Source organism: Myodes glareolus, chromosome 26 (genome assembly GCF_982192425.1).
Source record: "Myodes glareolus chromosome 26, mMyoGla1.1, whole genome shotgun sequence".
NCBI lineage: Eukaryota > Metazoa > Chordata > Mammalia > Rodentia > Cricetidae > Myodes > Myodes glareolus.
The window spans coordinates 29,410,481-29,437,626 of record NC_142051.1 but is presented as its reverse complement, the minus strand read 5'-3'; positions in this window follow the sequence as shown (position 1 = coordinate 29,437,626).

Here is a 27,146-nt window from a genome sequence, read left to right as displayed (position 1 = left end):
CTTGTTTGCTGGGCCTGGGTTGTGAGTGCAACCCAGTAGTAGGGAGTGCCTGTGTTTCAATAGACTGCCTGGGGAAAGGTAGGCCTTCTGTCGGTGAATTCCCTGCCCAACAAGGGAACCTGACCTGGTACTAGAAGATCCAGTAGAGAGCATTTGAAGGAAGAGATGGGCAGATGCCAAGGCAAGAACTTCTCCAACAATGTAAAAAGCAACATGAAAACATCAGAACCCAATGACCCTACAATAGAAGGATTTGAACCTCTTAATTCAGAAGAAGCGGGAAAAAATGCCCTTATGAAAGCAATAGAGTCCCTTAAACAGGATATGAATAAATCCCTTAAAGAACTGGATGAGAAGTATAACAAAAAGATTGAAGAAATGAGTAAAGAAATGGATGAAAAATATAAAAAAAAACATCGAAGAAATGAGTAAATCCATGAATGATATACTGGGAAACCAAGAAAAAACAATCAAACAGGTAATGGAAACAGTTCAAGAATTGAAAACTGAAATGGAGGCAATGAAGAAATCACAAAACGAGGGTCGGCTGGATATGGAAAATCTAGGTAAACGAACAGAGACTACAGAATCAAGCATAACCAACAGGATACAAGAGATGGAAGAACGAATCTCAGAGTCTGAAGATACCATAGAGAAAATAAATGCTCTGATCAAAGAAAACAGCAAATCCAACAAATTCTCATCACAAAACATTCAAGAAATCTGGGACACAATAAAAAAACCAAATCTAAGAATAATAGGGATTGAAGAAGGAGAAGAACTGCAGATCAAAGGACCAGAAAATATATTCAACAAAATTATAGAAGAAAACTTTCCCAATCTAAAAAATGATATCCCTATGAAGGTTCAAGAAGCATACAGAACACCGAATAGGCTTGATCAAAAAAAAAAAAAACATCCCCTCGCCATATAATAATCAAAACACAAAACATACAGATTAAAGAAAGAATATTAAGAGCTGCAAAGGAAAAAGGGCAAGTAACTTATAAAGGTAAACCTATCAGACTTACACCGGACTTCTCTATGGAAACCATGAAAGCCAGAAGGTCCTGGATAGAGGTACTGCAGAAACTAAGAGACCATGGATGCAAGCCCAGACTAATATACCCAGCCAAGCTATCATTCACTATCAATGGAGAAAACAAAATATTCCAGGATAAGAACAAATTTAAACAATTCGCAGCCACAAACCCAGCCTTACAGAAAGTAATAGAAGGAAAATCGCAACCCAAGGAGTCCAACATTGCCAGTACTGCTTACAATAACTCAGACATCTAGCGACCCTTCACGAGCTTAACTCAAAGAAGGGACACATACAAACTCTATTAATCAAACAAACAAAAAGTAATAATAACTGGAGTCAACAACCACTGGTCATTAATATCACTTAATATTAATGGACTCAATTCACCTATAAAAAGGCACAGACTAAGAGACTGGATATGAAAACAGGATCCAACATTCTGCTGTTTACAAGAAACACACCTCAACCACAAAGACAGACATTTACTCAGAGTAAAGGGTTGGGAAAAGGTTTTTCAAGCAAACGGACCTAAGAAACAAGCAGGTGTGGCCATTCTAATCTCCAACAAAATTGACTTCAAACTAAAATCAATAAGAAGAGATGGAGATGGACATTTTATACTCATAACAGGAACAATTCATCAGGAGGAAGTCTCAATCCTGAATATCTACGCCCCTAATATAAAGCCTCCTACTTATGTAAAAGAAACACTTCTGGAACTCAAGGCAGTCATCAAACCACACACACTAATAGTAGGAGACTTCAACACTCCTCTCTCACCAATGGACAGGTCAATCAGACAGAAACCTAACAGAGAAATAAGAGAATTATTGGAGGTATTGAATCAAATGGACTTAACAGACATCTATAGAACATTCCACCCAAATCGGAAAGAATATACCTTCTTCTCGGCAGCTCATGGAACCTTCTCGAAAATTGACCACATACTGGGTAACAAAGCAAACTTCCACAGATACAAAAAAATATTAGTAACCACCTGTGTCTTGTCAGACCAACATGGATTAAAGTTAGAATTCAAGAACAGTGCTACCCCCAGGAAGCCATCAAATTCATGGAAGTTGAACAGTCAACTACTGAATCACCCCTGGGTCAAGGAAGAAATAAAGAAAGAAATTAAAGTCTTCCTTGAATTTAATGAAAATAAAGACACAACATACTCAAACCTATGGGACACTATGAAAGCAGTGCTAAGAGGAAAGTTCATAGCACTAAGTGCCCAATTAAAGAAAACGGAGAAAGCACACATTGGAGACTTAACAGCACACTTGAAAGATCTAGAAAAAAAAGAAGCTGATTCACCCAGGAGGAGTAGAAGACTGGAAATAATCAAACTGAGGGCTGAAATCAACAAAATAGAAACACAGAAAACAATCCAAAGAATCAATGAATCAAAAAGCTGGTTCTTGGAGAAAATCAACAAGATCGACAAACCCCTATCCAAATTAATCAAACGGCAGAGAGAGAACATGCAAATTAATAAGATCAGAAATGAAAAGGGGGACATAACCACAGACACAGAGGAAATCCAGAGAATCATTAGATCTTACTACGAAAATTTATATGCCACAAAGTTGGAAAATGTACAAGAAATGGACATTTTTTTAGATAAGTACCATATACCAAAGTTGAACCAAGAACAGGTGAGCAATCTAAATAGACCTGTCAGTCGTGAAGAATTAGAAGCTGTTATCAAAAATCTCCCTACCAAAAAAAGCCCAGGACCAGATGGTTTCAATGCAGAATTCTACCAGAACTTCCAGGAAGAGCTAATACCTATACTCCTTAATGTATTTCACAATATAGAAACAGAAGAATCACTGCCAAACTCTTTTTATGAAGCTACAGTTACCCTGATACCAAAACAACACAAAGACACAACCAGGAAAGAGAATTACAGACCAATATCACTCATGAACATTGACACAAAAATACTCAATAAAATACTGGCAAACCGAATCCAAGAGCACATTAGAAAAATTATCCATTATGATCAAGTGGGCTTCATCCCGGAGATGCAGGGTTGGTTCAACATACGCAAATCTATCAATGTAATCCATCATATAAATAAACTGAAAGATAAAAACCATATGATCATTGCATTGGATGCTGAAAAAGCATTTGACAAAATTCAACACCCATTAATGATAAAGGTGTTGGAGCGACTGGGGATACAAGGATTATACCTAAATATAATAAAAGCAATATACAGCAAGCCGTCAGCTAACATCAAATTGAATGGAGAGAAACTCAAAGCCTTTCCACTAAAATCAGGAACACGACAAGGCTGTCCACTCTCACCATTCCTCTTCAATATAGTGCTTGAAGTTCTAGCAATAGCAATAAGACAACATAAGGGGATCGAGGGGATTCGAATTGGAAAAGATGAAGTTAAACTTTCGTTATTTGCTGACGATATGATAGTGTACATCAGCGACCCCAAAGACTCTACCAAAGAACTCCTACAGTTGATAAACACCTTTAGTAATGTGGCAGGATACAAGATCAACTCCAAAAAATCAGTAGCCCTCCTATACACAAAGGGTAAAGAAGCAGAAAGGGAAATCAGAGAAACATCACCTTTCACGATAGCCACAAATAGCATAAAATATCTTGGGGTAACTCTAACCAAGGAAGTGAAAGACCTCTTTGACAAGAACTTTAAGTCTTTGAAGAAAGAAATTGAGGAGGATACCAGAAAATGGAAAGACCTTCCCTGCTCTTGGATTGGGAGAATCAACATAGTAAAAATGGCAATTCTACCAAAAGCAATCTACAGATTCAATGTAATTCCCATCAAAATCCCATCAAACTTCTTCACAGACCTTGAGAGAACATTAATCAAGTTATATGGCAAAACAAAAAACCCAGGATAGCCAAAACAATCTTATACAATAAAGGAACCTCTGAAGGCATTACCATCCCTGACTTCAAACTCTATTACAGAGCAACAGTATTGAAAACAGCTTGGTATTGGCATAACAACAGAGAAGTCGACCTATGGAATCGAATAGAAGACCTGGGTATTAACCCACAAACTTATGAACACCTGATTTTTGACAAGGGAGCTAAAGCTATACAATGGAAGAAAGATAGCATCTTTAACAAATGGTGCTGGCATAACTGGATGTCAACCAGTAGAAGAATGAAAATAGATCCATATCTATCACCATGCACAAAACTCAGGTCCAAATGGATAAAAGACATCAACATTAATCCGACCACTTTGAACCTGATAGAAGAGAAAGTGGGAAGTAGTCTACAAGATATAGGCACAGGAGACCACTTCCTAAGGAGAACCCCAGGAGCGCAGACAATAAGAGAAACAATAAATAAATGGGACCTACTGAAACTGAGAAGCTTCTATAAAGCAAAGGACACTGTCAGTAAGACAAAAAGGCTACCTTCTGACTGGGAAAAGATCTTCAAAAACCCTTCAACAGATAAAGGTCTGATCTCCAAAATATACAAAGAACTCAAGAAACTAGACACTAAAACTCTAATTAACACAATTTAAAAATGGGGTACTGAACTTAACAGAGAATTCACAACAGATGAACTTCGAATGGCTAAAAAGCACTTAAGGTCATGCTCAACCTCCTTAGCGATCAGAGAAATGCAAATCAAAACAACTTTGAGATATCATCTTACACCTGTCAGAATAGCCAAACTCAAAAACACCAATGATAGCCTATGCTGGAGAGGATGTGGAATGAGGGGAACACTCATCCATTGTTGGTGGGAATGCAAACTTGTGCAGCCACTGTGGAAATCAGTGTGGCGGTTTCTCAGGAAACTGGGAGTCAGCCTCCCTCAGGACCCAGCAATTCCACTCTTGGGAATATACCCTAGAGATTCCCTAACATACTACAAAAGCATTTGTTCTACTATGTTCATAGCAGCACTATTTATAATAGCCAGAACCTGGAAACAGCCTAGGTGCCCCTCAATAGAAGAATGGTTAAAAAAGGTATGGAACATATACACATTAGAGTTTTACTCAGCGGTAAAAAACAATGACATCTTGAATTTTGCATGCAAATGGATGGAAATAGAAAACGCTTTACTGAGTGAGGTAAGCCAGTCCCAAAAAGAGGAACACGGTATGTATTCACTCATAAGTGGATTAAACCATAATTAAAGGTCTTTGAGCCTATTATTCGTGATCCTAGAGAAGCTAAATGAGAAGATGAACCTGATGAAGATTATATAGCTACCCGCCAGGAGAACCCTCATCTGGTGATGGATGGAGATGGAGGCAGAGAACCACGTTGGAACACTGGACCTAGTTCCCTAGGTCCAAATGAGAGGCAGAAGGAAAGAGATCGTGAGCAAAGAAGGCAAGGGCACAGGAAACCTTCATCCGACGTTGGATGGCGATACAGATGGAGACCCATATTGGAACACCAAACTGAGCACTCCACAGTCCAAATGAGGAACAGAAGGATGAAGAAAATAAAAAAAGTAATCAGGACTGCGAGGGATGTGAGCACCCACTGATACAAGGGGACTGATTTAATGAGAGTTCACCAAGGCCTGTTGGACTGGGACTGAACGAGGACGTGATCCAACCAGATTCTCTGAATGTGGCTGACCCGGAGCCTTTTTGAAAAGCCATTGACAATGACACTGGGACTTGCTTCCTCTGCATATACTGGATTTTGGCGCTCCAGTCTGTTTGGACTCTCATCTTCCCTGGACCTGGAGGGAGGGGGGAGGAACTTGAACTTCCCACAGGGCAGGAAACCCTGACTGCTCTTGGGGATGGAGAGGGAGGAGGAGAGGGAGTGGGGGGAGTGGGAGGGTGTTGGGAGGAGGGGCTGAAATGGAAACTTTTATAATTTAATAAAAAAATTAATAAGTGGCAATATTTAAAGTGAGTTTACCATATTTATTCAGACAGTTTTATAGTTATTATTGGCTGTATATTGCCCATAATTAGATCCTGGTTAAAAACTTCCAGAAGTTCAGTCAACTTACTCCTTTAAAGACTTGTTTACTTTTGTTTTATGTGCATTGGTGTTTTGTCTGCATGTACACTTGTATGCCGGTGTCACATTCCTGCAGTTGCAATCAGTTGTGAGCTGCCATGTGGGTGCTGGGAATCGGTCCCAGATTCTCTGGAAGAACAACCGGTGCTCTTAACCACTCAGTCATCTCTCCATCCCCTTATTATTAATTTTTAACCATAACAATTGATAATTTAATTTTTATAATTCATAATGCAAGTGAAAATTTTAAAATTTTGAAATGTTTCAAATTCTCATTTCTTTCCAAAACTATTCACTTTGCAAGGAAGAGTAAAATACTTCTGATCTGCAGTTACAAGAAACTCAGGTTCAGCACTGTGATCTTCTGGTAAAAAGGAAAACGTAAAATAATATTGATTTTTATTTTGAAAAAAACCTCCTCTCTTATTTCTCTAGCAAGACATGTTAGGTCCAGTGGGCATCATCATGGCACAAGTGGGAAGTCTTATCATTGGAGGCCTGGGCATCATGGAAAATGGTTTTCCATTCATTCCAGGAACAGGTCTCATTGATATCACCCCAAGAGAATGAGGAGGGCCCATCATTGGCATCATGGGAGGGTATTCCATGAAGAATGAGGATATCATTCTGGGACATGGATGACCTGGGAGGCTTTGGTGAGGTGAGATCATGGGCCCCACATGAAGACGAACAGAGAGTGGAAATGGAGATATCTTTCCTTGTTGAAATACAGTCAATAATAATCTGGCTCTGGTCCTGCTATTCCATCCATTTCTCGCAGTAGTTTTTCATGTTTCTTATTACTCTAGCATGTTTTTCTCACAAGAGAATCCTAGGTAAGATACATATTACAGAATCCCAATACAATTTAGATATGTTGTTCTTCAGAGAGTTCAACTCTTTTGTTTTTTTCAAAGATAGAGTCTTGCTATAGAGTATATATTGGCCTTCAACTTTCCTACATCTGTCTCAAAAGTGCTGGGCTTAGAGATAAATGCCACCATGGTTTAGTACCAATTCTCTTAAAGTATTTATTAAGCACTTGTTGACAAAATAAAAATAATATTTCCCTCACCCATAAGCATGAATATAAATTTATTTATAAGGCTTCACCTTGTACTTCTGTCATTAACTAACAATTTGTATTAACTATATACTTTATAGTTAGATAAAATAATAATTGTATAATAACAATTTCAGAACATGTAACTTTTGGTAAGTTTATGTTTAATGTTGCTGTAGGAAATCCTACAGCCAGTAGTTACCTACACACTGGATATACTTATATTATTTATGCCAATGTAGAGCATCTGTCCATCCTCTTTCTGGCTACGGGATTCAGTTAGTCTTCTCCATTCCAGCAGAGGATTCTGATTTGTGAGTCTACCTCTAAATAAATAACTGTCTATTTCTCAATTCTGAGCTAGTGTGGGATTTTTTTAAAGTGTCCATCTTCATCTGGTACCCACGTGGATTTGGACTTCATGCCTACCAGATGAATGGTTTAAAGGCCTGTTGGTCCATGGCCTGGAAATTCTCCCAACCCTCCCAATCCTACATGCTTAGCTTGCTTTTACCTAAGCGTTTTTATTTTTTTTTTTGAATCCTGCCATAGTGGAGCTTACTGCCATGTGGTAACTACTAGGATTTAGATTTTTTTATTCATTATGTATACAACATTCTGCCTCCATGTATGCCCGCAAGCCAGAGGACAGCGCCAGATCTCATTATAGATGGTTATGAGCCACCATGTGGTTGCTGGAAGTTGAACTCAGGACCTTTGAATGAGCAGCCAGTGCTCTTAACGACTGAGTCATCTCTCCAGCCCCGAACTGATTTAATTGCTTTTAGTTTGTCAAGCAAAACATATTTTTCAGTATTTAACCAGTACCAAGGCAGGAAGCTAAAGCAACTCACGACTGTTTCTGTCACCACCATTACCTTGCAACAACGACATTTTCTGGACAATAACGTTTCATCCAGGACTGCTGAAACTCCTCTGCCTCCAGCTCAGACAAAGAACTATGGGAAACTAAGGGATACTGGGAGCGGGAGAAACAGTCTTCTCCAGGAGTACACTAAATGTTTAATCAATATCAAATTATCATCCCTGAAAACAAACATGCAAGTAACATTTTACTAACTGAGCAGTTGGTATTTAAGAATACACGTGCATATACATGCACATATACACACATAACAGCAAATAATGTAAAAAGACACAGTGGATTTGAAAAATGAACAAGGATGGATATATGGAAGTATTGGAGGGAAAAGAAGGAAAAATGATGTTATTATATTAAATTATTTTCTCAGAATAAAATATGTGAAGTGGATGAACCTACAGTGACAAACAAGAGAACCTCCATGACAAAGGACAACAACAGTATAGACAAGAGGAGTCCCATGAGAGCTCATTATTGGTCATGTAGCTGAAACCAGAGGTCTTGACCCTGACCAATGACTCATGACAATGAACACTTGTGAATAAAGACGAATGGACTAGAGGGTAAACAGCTCCTACAAGATTATTTTTTTTGTGTGTGCGTTATTTCTATGTTCTGTTTAATTTTTGGTTTTTCGTTTAAACTTGGATTTGGTTTGTGGGAAAGGTTGCAAGGGCAGAGGGCAGATGTGAAGGTACAAGGGCATAAGAGGGATGGGAATGCATGGTGTGAAACCCGCCAAAAATCGATAAAGGGGAGAAAACACAAATGTAGAAAGGTCAAAATTAAATTAAAATTTAAAAGCAAATGCAAAATAACAAAGCTGTGTTTAAATTTAAAAGACAATTCTAAAGGAAAAAAACTAAGAATGATAATACTGTGTAAAATGAAGGGCATTCTCCTGTTCTCATTGCATCATTTCTACTTCCTGTCTGGTTTTCTCGCCTATACTTCCTGCCTGGCCAATCAGTGTTTATTTAAAACATGATTGACAGATTACAGACAATTCTCCCGCACCAATACTGAATTATTTTCTTAGAAATAATTGGTTTCAGTGTGAGTGTCAGCTCAATATTATAAACTGTCTTGAAGTCTTTGGTATCACTGAGCTCAATTGTTTTGTAGTCAAGGAAATTTAGAATTAAATTGGATAAGGTACTTTCCCAGTTCAAGTTTAAAGACTCAGTCTTGAGCACTGAGAGACAGTTTTCTGATTTTCTTAGTGTCACATACCTTTGGGTGGGAAGTTGAGACCTTGCATTTAATATACTGCATGAAGAATTTTGAGTCAAAGGTAAAAAAATCATAAGATAAATAAAAATGGAAATCATATATTTCATCAGTTTTCACCTAGAACTTGTTCCCTGAATGTATTTGTTACCTCTGAACTCACTTTTTATCTGCATAATTTGGAGAATAGGAAACTGTTTTAATCTAGTGAGTGAAGGTCAGGGATTCTGTCAATCACCAGAATAAGTGCAAGAAAACTCAAGCAATCACGAATTAGGTGACTCCAAATTTCCATAGTGTCTCTGTTAATAGAATCAGCAAAGACAAACAAGGAAACCTAAACTTCAAATAATTATTGAGAGAAAGAGAAAGAATGAGAATGAACACATATCTATTTCTATAAAAAAAAGGTGAAAACAACATGTAGATAAAAATAAAGGCATATCCTTGTGAGTTTCAGATTTGTGTAATCAATGCACCAGCAATTCAAAACACTTGAAAAAAAAAGCAGCATCTGGGTTGAACACATAAGACTATTTTCATGCCATTATTTTTTTGAAACAATGTACTGTCACAGCTATTCACACAACATTTGCATTTTTATGAAATGTGAGTAACGCGGAGATAATATAAGGCCTATGGAGCTATAGGTATTGGTTATATGCAAATGCTGCACCATTTTATGCAGGAACTTGAACACACACAGATTCTGCGTCTCTCGGATGTCTCCACCTCCCACAGACATAAAAGATTCCTGAATAAATAACAGGTAGAGGAAAACGGTAAAGAGCATAATAAATAAGAAAGTGTACTCATTCTGCTTGATGACAAAGAATACTGCATCTGTGTAAATTGTGCTTTTTGCACAGCGTGCTGTGCATAAAATGCTACTCAACAGTTTTGCTGGAGGAAAAGCTGCTTTAAAAAAATCACACTTTCATGACATACTTGCCTTCTACGGGATATCTACACAGAGAGATGGAGTGTTCTTTTAAAACCCAATTATGTAGGAAATGTTACCACCTCTTAACAATCAAATTCCTCTGCTCTTGAGTGATAAAAATGCTTTATCACTTTTCCTTGCGTAGGGCTGTGTCTGGGCTTTGAGTTTTAGAAAATTCTTTGAGGGAAAGTAAACATTTTTTTTAAGTTTTTTTTTTTTTCATCAGATAGAGCCGCATGCATTCCAGAAGGCTTCGCAGATGCCACAAAGAATCAGAAAGTGAAGAGATGAATTAAACAGCAAACCACGTGACACTTGTTAGGTGAAATTCAGTAGAGTCCAGGAGTCTGAGTGTTTTTTCCCTCACATTTATTGTAGAGCATATTAGTTTTACATGGATACACAAGGGAAATAGCAAACCCTAAAGTTACAGGATTTGGCCATACTCCTGCTCAGAGTTGCCTAACAGGTTAGAACTTGTATTAAAGGCTGGGTTATCTACTGTCAGCGCTCACTCCTAATAATCATTATCATTTTATTTAGATGTTTAATTATTTTATCAAATCACTTCTGTATCTGTAGAAAATTGTATTCCTTCAGGAAGTCTTTTTTTTGTAAATTTTATTAAATTATAAAAGTTTCCATTTCCGCCCCCCCCCTCCCAACACCCTCCCACTCCCCCCACTCCCCCCCTCCTTCCCCTCCGTCCCCCAGGGCAGTCAGGGTTTCCTGCCCTGTGGGAAGCTTCAGCTCCCTCCCCCTCCCTCCAGGTCCAGGAAGGCAAGCGTCCAAACAGACTGGATCCCCAAAATCCAGCATATGCAGAGGAAACAGGTCCCAGTGTCATAGTCAATGGCTTTTCAGAAAGACCCCGGGCCAGCCACAGTCAGAGAATCCGGCCAAATTCCGAGAATCTGGCTAGGTCACGTCCTCTTTCAGTCCCAGTCCGACTGGCCCTGGTAAATTCTCATCAGATCCGTTCCCTTGTATCAGTGGGTGATAGCATCCCTCGCAGTACTGATTTCGTCTTTCATGTCCCTCCTCCTTCCGCTCCCCCTCCGGACCTCGGGGGGCTCAATCCGTTGCTCCAATATGGGCCTCCGACTGCATAGCCGTCCTTCGCCAGACGAAGGATCTATGGTGATAAGCAAAATATACATCAGTATGGTCATGGGCCACGGCCGATTCAGGCACCCTCTCCTCTGTCCAGAGAGCAATCTGGGGGATTTCTCCTTGGACCTGGGATCCCATATATAATCAAGTCTCCTGTAAACCCTAAAATGGCTCCCTTAGTTGAAATATATTGTTCCCTGATCCCATATTCATCTTACCTCCCCCCCCCCCCATCCCCGGCCACCAAGCTTTCACCATTCCTCCCCTACTCCCTTCTCTCTAGCCCTCTCCCCCTCCATCGACCCTCCCACCCCCCCAATGCACCCGAGGTTACCTGGGACTCTTGTCTATTTCCTACCTCCTGGTGGATAGCTAAATAATCTTCATCAGGTTCATCTTCTTATTTAGCTTCTCTAGGATCACGAATAATAGGCTCAAAGACCTTTAATTATGGTTAGAATCCACTTATGAGTGAATACATACCGTGTTCCTCTTTTTGGGACTGGCTTACCTCACTCAGTAAAGCGTTTTCTATTTCCATCCATTTGCATGCAAAATTCAAGATGTCATTGTTTTTAACCGCCGAGTAAAACTCTAATGTATATATGTTCCACACCTTTTTTAACCATTCTTCTATTGAGGGGCACCTAGGTTGTTTCCATGTTCTGGCTATTACAAATAGTGCAGCTATGAACATAGTTGAACAAATGCTTTTGTAGTATGTTAGGGAATCTTTAGGGTATATTCCCAAGAGTGGTATTGCTGGGTCCTGAGGGAGGTTGACTCCCAGTTTCCTGAGAAACCGCCACACTGATTTCCACAGTGGCTGCACGAGTTTGCATTCCCACCAACAATGGATGAGTGTTCCCCTCACCCCACATCCTCTCCAGCATAGGCTATCGTTGGTGTTTTTGACTTTAGCTATTCTGACAGGTGTAAGATGGTATCTCAAAGTGGTTTTGATTTGCATTTCCCTGATCGCTAAGGAGGTTGAGCATGACCTTAAGTGTCTTCTGGCCATTCGAAGTTCATCTGTTGTGAATTCTCTGTTAAGTTCAGTACCCCATTTTTTAATTGTGTTAATTAGAGTTTTAGTGTCTAGTTTCTTGAGTTCTTTGTATATTTTGGAGATCAGACCTTTGTCTGATGAGGGGTTGGTGAAGATCTTCTCCCAGTCAGAAGGCCGCCTTTTTGTCCTACTGACAGTGTCCTTTGCTTTACAGAAGCTTCCCAGTTTCAGTAGATCCCATTTATTCATTGTTTCTCTTATTGTCTGTGCTGCTGGGGTCCTACTTAGGAAGAGGCCTCCTTTGCCTAAATCTTGTAGACTACTTCCCACTTTCTCTTCTATCAGGTTCAAAGTGGACGGATTAATGTTGATGTCTTTAATCCATTTGGAGTTGATTTTTGTGCATGGTGATAGATATGGATCTACTTTCATTTTTTTACAGGTTGACATCCAGTTATGCCAGCACCATTTGTTAAAGATGCTTTCCTTCTTCCATTGTATACCTTTAGCTCCCTTGTCGAAAATTAGGTGTTCATAAGTTTGTGGGTTAATATCTGGGTCTTCTATTCGATTCCATAGGTCGACTTCTCTGTTCTTATGCCAATACCAAGCTGTTTTCAATACTGTAGCTCTATAATACAGTTTGAAGTCAGGAATGGTAATGCCTCCAGAAGTTCTTTTATTGTATAAGATTGTTTTGGCTATCCTGGGTTTTTTGTTTTGCCATATAAACTTGATTATTGTTCTCTCAAGGTCTGTGAAGAAGTTTGATGGGATTTTGATGGGGATTGCATTGAATCTGTAGATTGCTTTTGGTAGAATTGCCATTTTTACTATGTTGATTCTCCCAATCCAAGAGCAGGGAGGTCTTTCCATTTTCTGGTATCCTCCTCAATTTCTTTCTTCAAAGACTTAAAGATTTTGTCAAATAGGTCTTTCACTTCCTTGGTTAGAGTAACCCCAAGATATTTTATGCTATTTGTGGCTATCATGAAAGGTGATGCTTCTCTGATTTCCCTCTCTGCTTCTTTATCCTTTGTGTATAGGAGGGCCACTGAGTTTTTGGAGTTGATCTTGTATCCTGCCATGTTACTAAAGGTGTTTATCAGCTGTAGGAGTTCTTTGGTAGAGTTTTTGGGGTCGCTTATGTACACTATCATATCGTCAGCAAATAACGAAAGTTTAACTTCATCTTTTCCAATTCGAATCCCCGTGATCCCCTTATGTTGTCTTATTGCTATTGCTAGAACTTCAAGCACTATATTGAAGAGGTATGGAGAGAGTGGACAGCCTTGTCGTGTTCCTGATTTTAGTGGAAAGGCTTTGAGTTTCTCTCCATTCAGTTTGATGTTAGCTGACGGCTTGCTGTATATTGCTTTTATTATATTTAGGTATGATCCTTGTATCCCCAGTCGCTCCAACACCTTTATCATTAATGGGTGTTGAATTTTGTCAAATGCTTTTTCAGCATCCAATGCAATGATCATATGGTTTTTTTCTTTCAGTTTATTTATATGATGGATTACATTGATAGATTTGCGTATGTTGAACCAGCCCTGCATCTCTGGAATGAAGCCGACTTGATCATAATGGATAATTTTTCTAATGTGCTCTTGGATTCGGTTTGCCAGTATTTTATTGATAATTTTCGCGTCGATGTTCATGAGTGAGATTGGCCTGTAATTCTCTTTCTTGGTTGTGTCTTTGTGTGGTTTTGGTATTAGGGTAACTGTAGCTTCATAAAAGGAGTTAGGCAGTGACAGTTCTGTTTCTATATTGTGGAATACGTTAAGGAGTATAGGTATTAGCTCTTCCTGGAAGTTCTGGTAGAATTCTGCATTGAAACCATCTGGTCCTGGGCTTTTTTTGGTAGGGAGATTTTTGATAACAGCTTCTAACTCTTCGCGACTAACAGGTCTATTTAGATTGCTCACCTGTTCTTGGTTCAACTTTGGTATATGGTATTTATCTAAAAAAATGTCCATTTCTTTTACATTTTCCAACTTTGTGGCATATAAACTTTCATAGTAAGATCTAATGATTCTCTGAATTTCCTCTGTGTCTGTGGTTATGTCCCCCTTTTCATTTCTGATCTTATTAATTTGCATGTTCTCTCTCTGCCGTTTGATTAACTTGGATAGGGGTTTGTCAATCTTGTTGATTTTCTCCAAGAACCAGCTTTTTGATTCATTGATTCTTTGGATTGTTTTCTGTGTTTCTATTTTGTTGATTTCAGCCCTCAGTTTGATTATTTCCAGTCTTCTAGACCTCCTGGGTGAATCAGCTTCTTTTTTTTCTAGATCTTTCAAGTGTGCTGTTAAGTCTCCAATGTGTGCTTTCTCCGCTTTCTTTAATTGGGCACTTAGTGCTATGAACTTTCCTATAGCACTGCTTTCATAGTGTCCCATAGGTTTGAGTATGTTGTGTCTTTGTTTTCATTAAATTCAAGGAAGAGATTAATTTCTTTCTTTATTTCTTCCTTGACCCAGGGGTGATTTAGTAGTTGACTGTTCAGTTTCCATGAGTTTGTTGGCTTCCTGGGGGGAGCATTGTTGTTGAATTCTAATTTTAGTCCATGGTGATCTGACAAGACACAGGTAGTTACTAATATTTTTCTGTATCTGTGGAAGTTTGCTTTGTTACCGAGTATGTGGTCAATTTTCGAGAAGGTTCCATGACCTGCAGAGAAAAAGGTATATTCTTTCCTATTTGGGTGGAGTGTTCTATAGATGTCTGTTAAGTCCATTTGATTCAATACCTCCAATAGGTCTCTCAATTCTCTGTTTGGTTTCTGTCTGATTGACCTGTCCATTGGTGAGAGAGGAGTGTTGAAGTCTCCTACTATTAGTGTGTGTGGTTTGATGACTGCCTTGAGTTCTTGAAGAGTTTCTTTTACATATGTGGGTGCCTTTATATTAGGAGCATAGATATTCAGGATTGAGACTTCCTCCTGATGTATTGTTCCAGTTATGAGTATAAAATGTCCATCTCCATTTCTTCTGATTGATTTTAGTTTGAAGTCGATTTTGTTAGATATTAGAATGGCCACGCCCGCTTGTTTCTTAGGTCCATTTGCTTGGAAAACCTTTTCCCAACCCTTTACTCTGAGTAAGTGTCTGTCTTTGTGGTTGAGGTGTGTTTCTTGTAAACAGCAGAATGTTGGATCCTGTTTTCGTATCCAATCTCTAAGTCTGCGCCTTTTTATAGGTGAATTGAGTCCATTGATATTAAGTGATATTAATGACCAGTGGTTGTTGACTCCGGTCATTTTTTTTTTTTAAGTAGTAGAGTGTATGTGTTTTTCTTCTTTGATTTGTGCTTGGGAATGGTCACTAGATGTTCGAGTTATTGTAGATCGTGTTGGGAATGTTGGATTCCTTCGGTAGTGGTTTTCCTTCTAATATTCTCTGTAAGGCTGGATTAGTAGCTACGTATTGTTTAAATTTGTTTTTATCCTGGAATATTTTGTTTTCTCCGTTGATAGTGAACAATAGCTTGGCTGGGTATAGTAGTCTGGGTTTGCATCCATGGTCTCTTAGTTTCTGCAGTACCTCTATCCAGGATCTTCTGGCTTTCATGGTTTCCATAGAGAAATCCGGTGTAAGCCTGATAGGTTTACCTTTATAAGTTACTTGACCTTCTTCCTTTGCAGCTCTTAAAATTTTTTCTTTAATATTTATGTTTTGTGTTTTGATTATTATATGGCACGGGGATGTTTTTTTCTGATCCAATCTATTCGGTGTTCTGTATGCTTCTTGAACCTTCATAGGAATATCGTTCTTTAGGTTGGGAAAGTTTTCTTCTATAATTTTGTTGAATATATTTTCTGGGCCTTTGATCTGCAGTTCTTCTCCTTCTTCAATCCCTATTATTCTTAGATTTGGTTTTTTTATTGTGTCCCAGATTTCCTGAATGTTTTGTGAAGAGAATTTGTTGGATTTGCCGTTTTCTCTGACCAGAGCATTTATTTTCTCTATGGTATCTTCAGAATCTGAGATTCGTTCTTCTATCTCTTGTATTCTATTGGTTATGCTTGATTCTGTAGTCTCCGCTCGTTTACCTAGGTTTTCCATATCCAGCCGGTTCTCGTTTTGTGTTTTCTTCATTGCCTCCATTTCAGTTTTCAATTCTTGGACTGTTTCCTTTACTTGTTTGATTGCTTTTTCTTGGTTTCTCAGGGTATCACTCACGGATTTACTTATTTCTTCAAACTTTTTGTTATATTTCTCATCCATTTCTATACTCATTTCTTCAAACTTTTTGTTATACTTCTCGACCAGTTCCTTAAGGGAGTTATTCATATCCTGTTTAAGGGACTCTATTGCTTTCATAATGGCACTTTTTTCCACTTCATCTGGGTTAGAGTGTTCAAATCCTTCTGTTGTAGGGTCATTGGGATCTGACATTTTCATGTTGTTTTTCAGATTGTTGGAGGAGGTCTTGCCTTGGCGTCTGCCCATCTCTTCGATCAAATGCTCTCTATTGGAACTTCTGGTATCGGGTCAGGTTCCCTTGTTGGGCAGGGAGTTCACTGATAGAATGCCTACCTTTCCCCAAGCAGGGTATTGAAGCACAGGCACTGCCTCTTTCCGGGATGCCCCTACAGAGCAGGCCCAGTGTGCAAGGCAGCTGAACTGGGGAAATTTTATGGGCTCAGTGGGAGGGGAGAAATATAGAAATTTGGACCTGGATGGAAGCTGGGATGGCAGGTGGGAGAGCCTAGCAGGGTGGAAACAGCACTGCAGGCTGACCTGGGAGTCTATGGGGTCGGGGAAAGTCCTAGCTCCCCCTCGCCGGGCCCGTCGCGGGCCCGAATCACCTCACCACTCCGAAGGCCCTCTGGATGGAAGCTGGGATGGCTGGCGGGGAAGCTAGCAGGGTGGAGCCAGCAGAGCAGGCTGACCTGGGAGTCTATGGGGTCGGGGAGAGTCCTAGCTTCCCCTCGCCGGGCCCCTGTCGCGGGCCCGATTCAGCTCACCACTCCGAAGGCCCTCTGGATGGAAGCTGGGATGGCTGGCGGGGAAGCTAGCAGGGTGGAGCCAGCAGAACAGGCTGACCTGGGAGTCTATGGGGTCGGGGAGAGACCTAGCTTCCCCTCGCCGGGCCCCTGTCGCGGGCCCGATTCAACTCACCACTCCGAAGGCCCTCTGGATGGAAGCTGGGATGGCTGGCGGGGAAGCTAGCAGGGTGGAGCCAGCAGAGCAGGCTGACCTGGGAGTCTATGGGGTCGGGGAGAGTCCTAGCTCCCCCTCGCTGGGCCCGCGGGGACCCGAATCAACTCACCACTCCGAAGGCCCTCTGGATAGAAGCTGGGATGGCTGGCCCTTCAGGAAGTCTTAATAAGTATTTTCTATGATCTTTCATGTAATGGGATACAGTTGATTTTGAAGTAACGTTTAAAGTTGCAAAAGTTTCTTGAAGATTCTTTGCAAAGTATATGTATAGAATTCCCTGAATGGAGAGATCACATAGAGATAACAGATATTTCACTAACAGATATTGACAGTTGTTTTATTATTTATTAGAAAAATATAACTCTGGCAACCCTTCAAAGAGAGGCAAGTACCATATATCCTTTAGTGCCTGTAATTTTTGTTTCTGTTTTATTTTCAGAAGGTAGATGCTATGTCTAGAATGATCAAACCTATCTTGGAAGAAAAAAAACAGACAATGAAAAATAACAATTCAAAAAATATATCTGGACCCTGACCATCATAGGTTTATTCTGCTAGCCCTGCTTAAAAATCTTTGGACATATTTACAATAGACAAAATCAAACCCTCATCTCATTTAAGCTAAAATAGTGCCAGGGTTTGCTTCTGATAGGAAATCTAAGTCATGCTTTACTATTGCTTTTACGTCTCTATTAGGTAGTTTTCTTGTGACAAAATGTCTGGCCAAAGCAATTCTAAGAGAGGGAAGTTCATCTTTGCCTAAGAACTCAGCCAATCACTATGAGGAAGAAAGGGCAGAGAGGCACACCTCCGTTACAGCAATAGAGTGAGGTGGTACCTTGTTTCCATGGTGCAGACAGGAATTAGAGAAGCCAGACAAAGCCAGGAGGAGGTGCATCCCTGAAAAGGCCTACACCTGATGACTTCTTTCGCCAGGACCAGCTCTGCAAATGCTCTTCAGAACACAAAATAGATCCATAAGCTTGGAGTTCAAACCATGAGTCTTTGGAGGCAATTTCAGATTCAAACCAAAGCAAGTACGTATTAAACATAGTGAAGAAAATGATATTTACAGTCTTTGGTTTCAACAGATTGTTTCTTTCTTGTTCAAGTAGAATAAATGTGCAGTTGACTGTTCACATGCTTATCTCCCCTGCCTGAAAGTCCTTTTGAAATTACAGGAAATTAAATTTAAGAAAAGAAATGAACAAAGAATTCCAACACTGTTTATGATATTGAAGTTATTTGTAAGGAATTTCTAGAAGATGCAAAGGAGATAAATGCAATTGAAATAAAACATAAAACTACACTAAACCCCCATGAGAAAGCTGTTGCTTTTTGCAAGAATTAATTCATGCATTCATTTGGTTTCTTGAGACAGGGTTTCTTTGGGTAGCTCTGACTGTCCTGGAACTAGCTCTGTACACCAGACTCTCTTTGAACTCAGAGAGAGCTGATCTGCCTCTGCTCCCTGAGTGCTGGAATGAAAGGCATTCGACACCACTCTCAGTCATTCTATGCAGAAGACCTTCAGATAAAATCTGCATTTAAGGCTCCAAATTGCAATGAGGGCAAGGGACACAGTCCTTATGATTGCTTCGGACTTACTAACTAGATGTCCTCATGGAGCACACACTGGATTCTTTGGTAAACTCCAACTGCAAGCAGGGCTGTAGTGGCACACACCTTTTAACCCAGCACGAGGGAGGCAGAGGCAGATTGGATCTCTGTGAGTCTGATGCCAGCCTGATCTTTAGAGCTAGGTCCAGCAAAAGCAGGTCTACACAATGAAACTCTGCCTTGAAAACAAACAAACAACGAAAACAAAACATAAAACAAAATAAAATACCAACTGTAGATGGATGCTACAAAATAGTCTCACATTAGCTCAGAATTGAGTACAAGAAAGGGTTCTTTATTTAGGGGTAGACTCAAAGATCACAGTCCTCTGCACTAGTGGGGAACAGGAACTGAATCCAGCCGTGGAGAGAGAGAGGCCAAGCAAGTTTTATGTCTACATTTATAGTACAAAAGACCATGCCCAAGTGGCTGGTATCTTAAGGACTATTGACTGAAGGAGTTTCCACAAAAATCAACTGCTGTCTCTGTCCGGTATGTACAGGCTGTACACATTTGTCATATTTTTTTGATCTGTCTTTATCGCTATCCACAGTGCTGTGTGTGTATTGTGTTGCTCACTGTCCTTCCATGGCTGTGTGTCTGACTCAGAGGGAACCAGAGACTCTCACAGTGCCTCATTCAAGCCTTTCCCCCAACAACCTGGCCCAAGTCACTCCACTTTCTGTCTCCTATTTGTGTTCATTTAGCCCCGCCTTTTGAAGGCTTTGTGCTCATTGTTCTTTAAATCAAACTGTCTCAACCATAGGAATGTACGTAAAATACAGCAAAGATATAGGAACATTTGATAACAAGGACTATACAAAGAAAAGCATTGAGGAAATTTGTAAAGCCACATTGTTCCTTCAAGTTTGCCTTCACAGGTCTTCTGTCATGCCCTTTAAAATATTTTGTCATTGTACAACTTCAGCTCTCTACGTGAACTCTCCCCATCTGCTTGTTCCCTATTGTTTTCTTAATATCTAAAGATGACATTACAACAGGCCAATACTGTCCTGGAGATAATATATGTAGGTTGTAAAAAGTAATTCAAAATGATTTCAATATAAATAATAAATAACAAACCATGCACTTATTTGTTTATTATCTGTGTCTTTTCCATAGAATGTGGGGTATTTTTGAATACAAACAATATTGGCCTTCATTATTTACAAATATCCACAGTTATATTCTCATCATTTGAACTAATATGTGGCATGTCAGCTGATGCATAGTTTTTGTAAATGTAGAATAAATTCATAAGAGTTATTGGATATGTTGATGCTGATCTGGAGGTGTATGAACTAGTTAGAAGCAATCACACACAGGCACCCACTCTAAAGCAAGATAGAATTACAGTTTCTTCCATATTTTATAACACATTCAGAAAATAGAAAATACAACTTTACTATAAAGTGAGACAAATGAAAGACCTTTACCTCCAATATGAAGTCATATTATTTTGAACATAGAGCAAAGGAATGTCCTCAATACCATGAACACGGACTTCCAATTTGGTAGCTATAAATAACCAAGAGGAACAGGTCGAATCGTGATGTTTTCCCTTCAAAAGAAAACAAAATGAATAAACAACCAACCAAACAAACAAAAATTGCCCAGACTGAACTCATCCTCACAGTCCATCAGTTACAAATGAATGCTGCAAGGAGCAATGAAGAATAAATATGGGGCAGGACATAGATTTAATAAGAGGAGAGTGATCAGAGCTCAGGACAGCTACATTTATTCAATGTGCTAGAGACTACTCCTAAGTTTTCTAAGTTTAGAAACCATCTTGATAATTATGAAAAGTATATTATTGATTATCATGTATGTATATATTTAGACCATGGCAACTTATTTAACGTGTCATAAAATTTCCACTTTTAATGCTAGTGTACAGATGACAATAACATAAAAAATGTAACGCAGACACATTTAGGGACAGAGGATCAGTTTGGGTCATAGAGGTAGGTAGGAATGCAAACTCTTTATAGCACCACTCAAGTGAGAACATAGACTGGCCTCATTTCTTAGTGAGCCAAATGAATTAAAACAGGTTGAAAATCATAATAAGTCTGTGTGAATACTCTCAAGATATATTGGCTATTGTTGGTCTACTAGTGGGGAAATACGGAGTCTGTCAAGTCCAGAATTTGCAGTGTTTTCCAGCTCCGTATGCCACTTAATGAGAGCCAGGCAGTCTTGGAACGTCCTAACAGATATCAAGAGAGATTCCTTTTGTACCATACGGAAAATTCTCATCCCTATTTGTTTTAAAAGACTTTTCACTAATATGGAATGGTGTAATTTGTGACTTAGAGATATACTGCAAACTTTATTTTAGGTTGCCCATCTATTAATCATAGAAATTGTGACTAGGACCAGTTTCTGTCCTACATTACCTAAAGCATGTCATTCTCGGGGTTTTCCAAGGAATACATTGCATGTTCTTCTATGCTTCTATTTTATTCTTGTGGAATTATGTAATAAGTCATGTTCGGCTTTCATCATGCTTTGTTAAGACTGTGAAATATTAGCGCTCTATAATTTCTTTGGTGTTCACACAAAGGACTAGAAGGAAACAGAGAGATATTTACTCATTAAACAAAATAATCAACTTAGATCACTTTCTTGTGGAAAATGGAAGTTATACATAATATATATATATATATATATATATGCAGTTTCAAAGCTGAGATCATGTGAGTATTAGTGTCATTGGTAATCAGCTTCACAGAGATATTGGGGAATGTAGCAATTTCTATTCAACTATATACCCATTAAACCATTAAAATCTTTTGGCTGACAGGAATTGATCTCTCTCTCTCTCTCTCTCTCTCTCTCTCTCTCTCTCTCTGTGTGTGTGTGTGTGTGTGTGTGTGTGTGTTTGTAAGAATGTATACTTATAAATGTATTTATATGAATTAATTTTCACCTTGGCTTTGTATGGAAGTTTTAAATCTCCATAAATAAGGTTCCTTCAAGCTTATACTCATTTCTGATTATTTTCATTTTGCCTGAACTATTTTGATTTAATCATTTTGTATGTTTCTGGTGTTTGAAACTTTCCTTTAAGTCTCCTCTATCAGACAGTCTTCTTTGCTTCTCCCTTAGGTTTTGTCTTCTTCCTCTGACTGCTAGTTCACAACTTTGTCTCTAGAGGGATGACTAACTTCTTTGCTCTCCACCAGCTGAGTGATTCTCTAAAAGCAGCAGCATTAGGGCCATGACTCAAGGCACAGTCACACCGTTCCACTGTACAGAAAATTTAAATGGATCCAGATGCATGAACCACAAAAAATGTTATAATTCACACATTAGCTTTGATAATGAAAACTTACTCTTTTCATGGACAAAAAAGACTTAAAGGACTTTATAAATAAATCATACACAGTCAGTATTAGAAACGGACTTTAATAATAAGCTACAAAGAAATGTCAAAGGGTAGGCATGTTGAAAGATAAAAGCTCACTGTAGAAATCTAAGCATTGATTTTCTACAAAAATATCTTGCAGGCAGGTCACAGTTGTAGATCATAAGGTTTTTAGCTGGCTGATATGGATGATTTTCCTTACTTCCCAGGTGGTGTGAAGAGTGCCTTCCAGAACCATCAATGGTGGTCAATAGAAGTGAAAGATTTGGTTGGGTACCAACTTGCCTATCCTGTGTTTGATACTAAAAATGAGTGTTGTTTTTAGCACAGATACCATGTGTAAAGAGAGAGAGATGATGGTTAACAGCATATCTGTGTTTGATACCATATAATATTGCCCCAACCTTTTCTATGATCAACATTTTGAAGAGCTTCTCTGTGTAAACATAATTGCAAAGGTACAGAAAAGAGAGCTGCTTATCCTACCTGGGAAGAGAGAAGCGTTGGACACAGCAGGGACAGGAATCCAGAGGATCCAGGTGAGACTGATAATTATCAGATGTGGGGTGCTATACAAAAATTTAATTAGGAAAATATCCATTATAATAATTGGAAAATTTGCATTTCTAATTTGGTGTCCATCAATGTATCAAGCCCCAATGTCATGCTTTAACTAAATGAACCAAATGAGAACATTTTAATTACTCTTTGAGTATGATTGGTTTGGCCAATAAAATTTTAGTGCATGGGATTTACATGTGAAAAATATGTTTTTCCTCAAAAGCAACAAAGATTGGTTGGTTAAATTCAAGAGGCAAACAAAGCACATAAACTATTTTCTGCTAATGTCATTTCATGAATATATGGAATTCATACAGTATTTTTTTTAAAGAATGAAATAAGAGGAAGAAAAACAAAGAGAAGGAGGAGGAGGTAGACGAAAGTTTGAAAAAGATTGGCATCAGTAACAAATACTTGCAGAAAACCTTCAGTGGTGAAAAGAAGACTGAGTGGAGAAAATTATAGAGGAGGGATTGATGCCAAGATTGAGTGTTGTTACAGTGAACAAATAGTCAAGAAAGAGGAACCAGAAAAAGACAGTAACAGTAGCCAGATGGCTGATTGCAGAGTTACCCTGGAAGTGCTTAGCTGGCTGGGTCGTTGGTGACTTTAAGTTACTTTATAAATAAAGTGATTAAAAATGGAAGCAATGAGTTAAGGGCGTTATGTAGCTACAATCTACCACCTGGATGCTGATGAGAAGCCAAGGATTCCCAAGGTGTTTACAAGTAGTCTAGAAGCAATGAAACAAGAATAGAACAAATGCAATACAGTCTGTACTTAAAACCGCAATTCAGGAAAATGTTCTAATGTAAAGAAAAGGGAATACAAGGATTCTTGATTGGGCTATGTTGGGGACATCTAGGGGAGGGGAAATGGGGTTGGATATTATCAAATTTCATTGTATGTGTGCGTATGCATATGTGAAATGCTCAAAAATTAAAAAAATGCAAAAATTTACAATTCTTTTAAAGATCAAAGGTATATGTTGAAATTTTTGGTGGCACTGGCTCAGAGTGGCTATTTCTGAAACTCAGCTTAAGCTAATGGACCTTCAAAGCAAGAAAAGTCCTGCAGACTTATGGCATAAATAACAGATATATTCATAAGGTTAGTAAAAGTACTTCAGGAGTCCATAAGATATTATATAAAGAGTGGAAAAATTATTAAATTTCATTTGGAGTTAAACAATTGAGATTTGACCTTGAGAAATGAATGGGAAGTTTTCCATGACTTTTATTCGTTTTCAGACATAAAATGTTAGTGAAGCATGCCTAAGGGGATTAGGATTTTATAGCTATGAAACACTATGCTACAGAAAACTGTTTCCACCTTCTCAGAAGAAAACATTTCAGGTAAGGTAGAAACCTGATGCAAGAGAAACTGCCAAGAATCTACAAAAATGATCTCAGCTAAGACTCCCGAGCAATAGTGGAGATGTAGCCTGAACTGACCCTCTCCCGTGTTCAGATTGGTGACTACTTCAACTGCCATCAGGGAGCCTTCATCCACTAACTGGCGGAAACAGATGCAGAGACCCCCCCCTCAAATATTAGGTGAAGCTTGGGGAATCCTGCTGAAGACAGAAAGCAAGGATTGAAGGAGTCAGAGCAGTCAAGGACATCACAAAAGACCCACAGAAGTAACTATCCTGGGATCATAGAAACTCACAGAGTTGGAACCAACAACTAGGGAGCCTGCGTGGAACTGACCTAAGCCATCTACATATATGTGACAGTTGTGTAGCTCGGTCTATTTGTGGGACTCCTAAAAATAGGAGTAGGGGCTGTCCCTAAAACATTGGCTAGCTCTTGGTAACTCATTTCTCGTATTGTACTGCCTTGCCCAGCCTTAATACAATGGGAGGTGATAAATCTTAGAGCAACTTGATATAACATGCTTAGTTGTTATCTATGGGAGGCCTGCCCCTTTCTGAACAGAAACGGAGGAGGAGTGGATCTGGGGAGACAAAAGGGAGACAGGGGGAGATAATGGTAGGAAATGAGGGAGGGCAAACTGCAGTCAGGATGTAAAATAAATTAATCTCAAAAAGAAGATGCATTACTACCCTGTTATGGCATAATTCAACTTTGACTCTTTTGTTTTGTATGGGATAGATATATTTTAGAAAGCTTTCACATTGTTATGGTTCCATATGATGATTTGAAAGGTTTTTCGTGTTACATGTTTTAGACTTTGAATATCTTAGTGTTGTAGGGAATTGTTGGTTGTGAGTTTTAATTTCAATCATTAAATGTCAACCCTAGAGTGCTGACTAATAATCAGACTAAAAATAATGACTTCTACATAGAAAACTTTAAAATGTACTCTATCATACTCTCACAACTGAGCTTAGCATTTGGGAAGTGCTCAGTGGTGGAATCCTTGCCTAACGTGTGTAAGGTACTGGATTCAATCTTTGACATTGCTTACAAAGCAAATGGAAAGGGAAACACTAGATTTGAAGAGCTTCAAATTTCCCTCACACTATTTCCCTGCTGGCCTCAACAGTAAATGTTGAGTGATGGGATTGCCCTGGTATGTAGTTCTACAACACACTTTAACTTTCTAGTTTGTAACAAAGGGTGAGTCTTGAACAGCCTTTGATAAATGTGCATAGGTGAACGTAATCTTGGTCCTCAGAAAATTTCTTTGAATTCTCTTGTACTCTTCCTAACTTTTAAAGCCTCAGGTAGATGTGTCTAGGTAGAGTGTTTGCTTCCCTTACTGTCCATTATGAAGATTACTATTCTGCCTTCTGGAAATTCGCTCCCAGATAAAGATTTTGATCATTCTAGAGTGTAGTACTCTTCTTGTGAGTCCTAGCACAGTCATCTTTAGACAATTTGGGGTACTGGGTGAACTACCATGCTCTATGTTTAAGGGTCATTCCCAATATAGTGTCGCTAGGAAACACATCATTGTAAGTTGCTTTGAACAGCTAAAAGTAATAACTAAATAGCAATGGCTAGCAGAGGTCTGAATTTTTCATCCAGGGATATTTTGCCACTATATAAAAATGTATACATATTGGTTTAGTTGGTCCCTCTTTTCAGCCGCAGGAGTGCACACAGGCAAAAGCCTGAAAAGCACAGGACCACACTGTTCCCTGGGGTTTCCCTAACTACAGAGCTGACAGCATAAAACTGTGTATTTGAGCCTGAGATGTGGATTACTCTTCACTGGAGGTTAGTGCTTAAAACGTGGAATTGAAAAGGTCAGCACTTTTATCCATTAAGCCATCAAGCTTTTTCCTATAATAAGAGTAGATGAAAGGTTTTAACTTGAATCACAAACGTAAAGTTCAGCAGACTGATCGTATCTCAAATTGAAAGAACAAGACAAAAATACCTTTGTCATTCTGTGGATTGGAATCCAGTGGTCTAAATGTCAGTGCAGAATGGCAGAGTATCAAATCTCGGATCCTATCACCAAAAGTCAGATATATAGCAATTTTCAGCTTTTTAAATCCACATTGTATTTAAAAATAGGATCACAGTTTGAACGCTACTCATCTAATATTAGCACAAGTTTATATTTTACGATAACATGCTTATTTCTAATTACATGCTAATAAATGTGACACCCTGTTTAGGATCCAACAATGCTATTGCTATTCTATAATATGCCACATACTGAAGACAAGCAAATGCTGTGCCCACTTCCTAAGCAGGATTTAATTGCATACTTGATATGATGAAAATAGAGACAGATTTGATTTTATTGTTCATATAAAACAATAGTGTATAGGCACTTAGAGTTTGCACTGATATTTATAGTTCTTTTATTGAATTGTAACATCCAAATAGTTTCTAAGACATTACCAAGCTATTGTGGTTATAATTTTCTTCCCGAGTGACAAACACTGGCTCCTCTTTATTGTGTTTTTCCTTTTTTAATAGCTCTTTATTAAATTTAGTGTATTTATATAACAAGGCAAAGAAAAATAAAACGAAGAGGTTTTTCCTAGGATACCATTTCCTGCATATTGGGAAATTATATTTCTCTCATGAAAAATAGGCTTTCATAACTTTGTCTTGATCAAATAGACAATTCTCCAGAATGGCAGCAAATAAACTAACAAGATGGAAGAAAAACTACAGCAAATACATTAGATAAATAA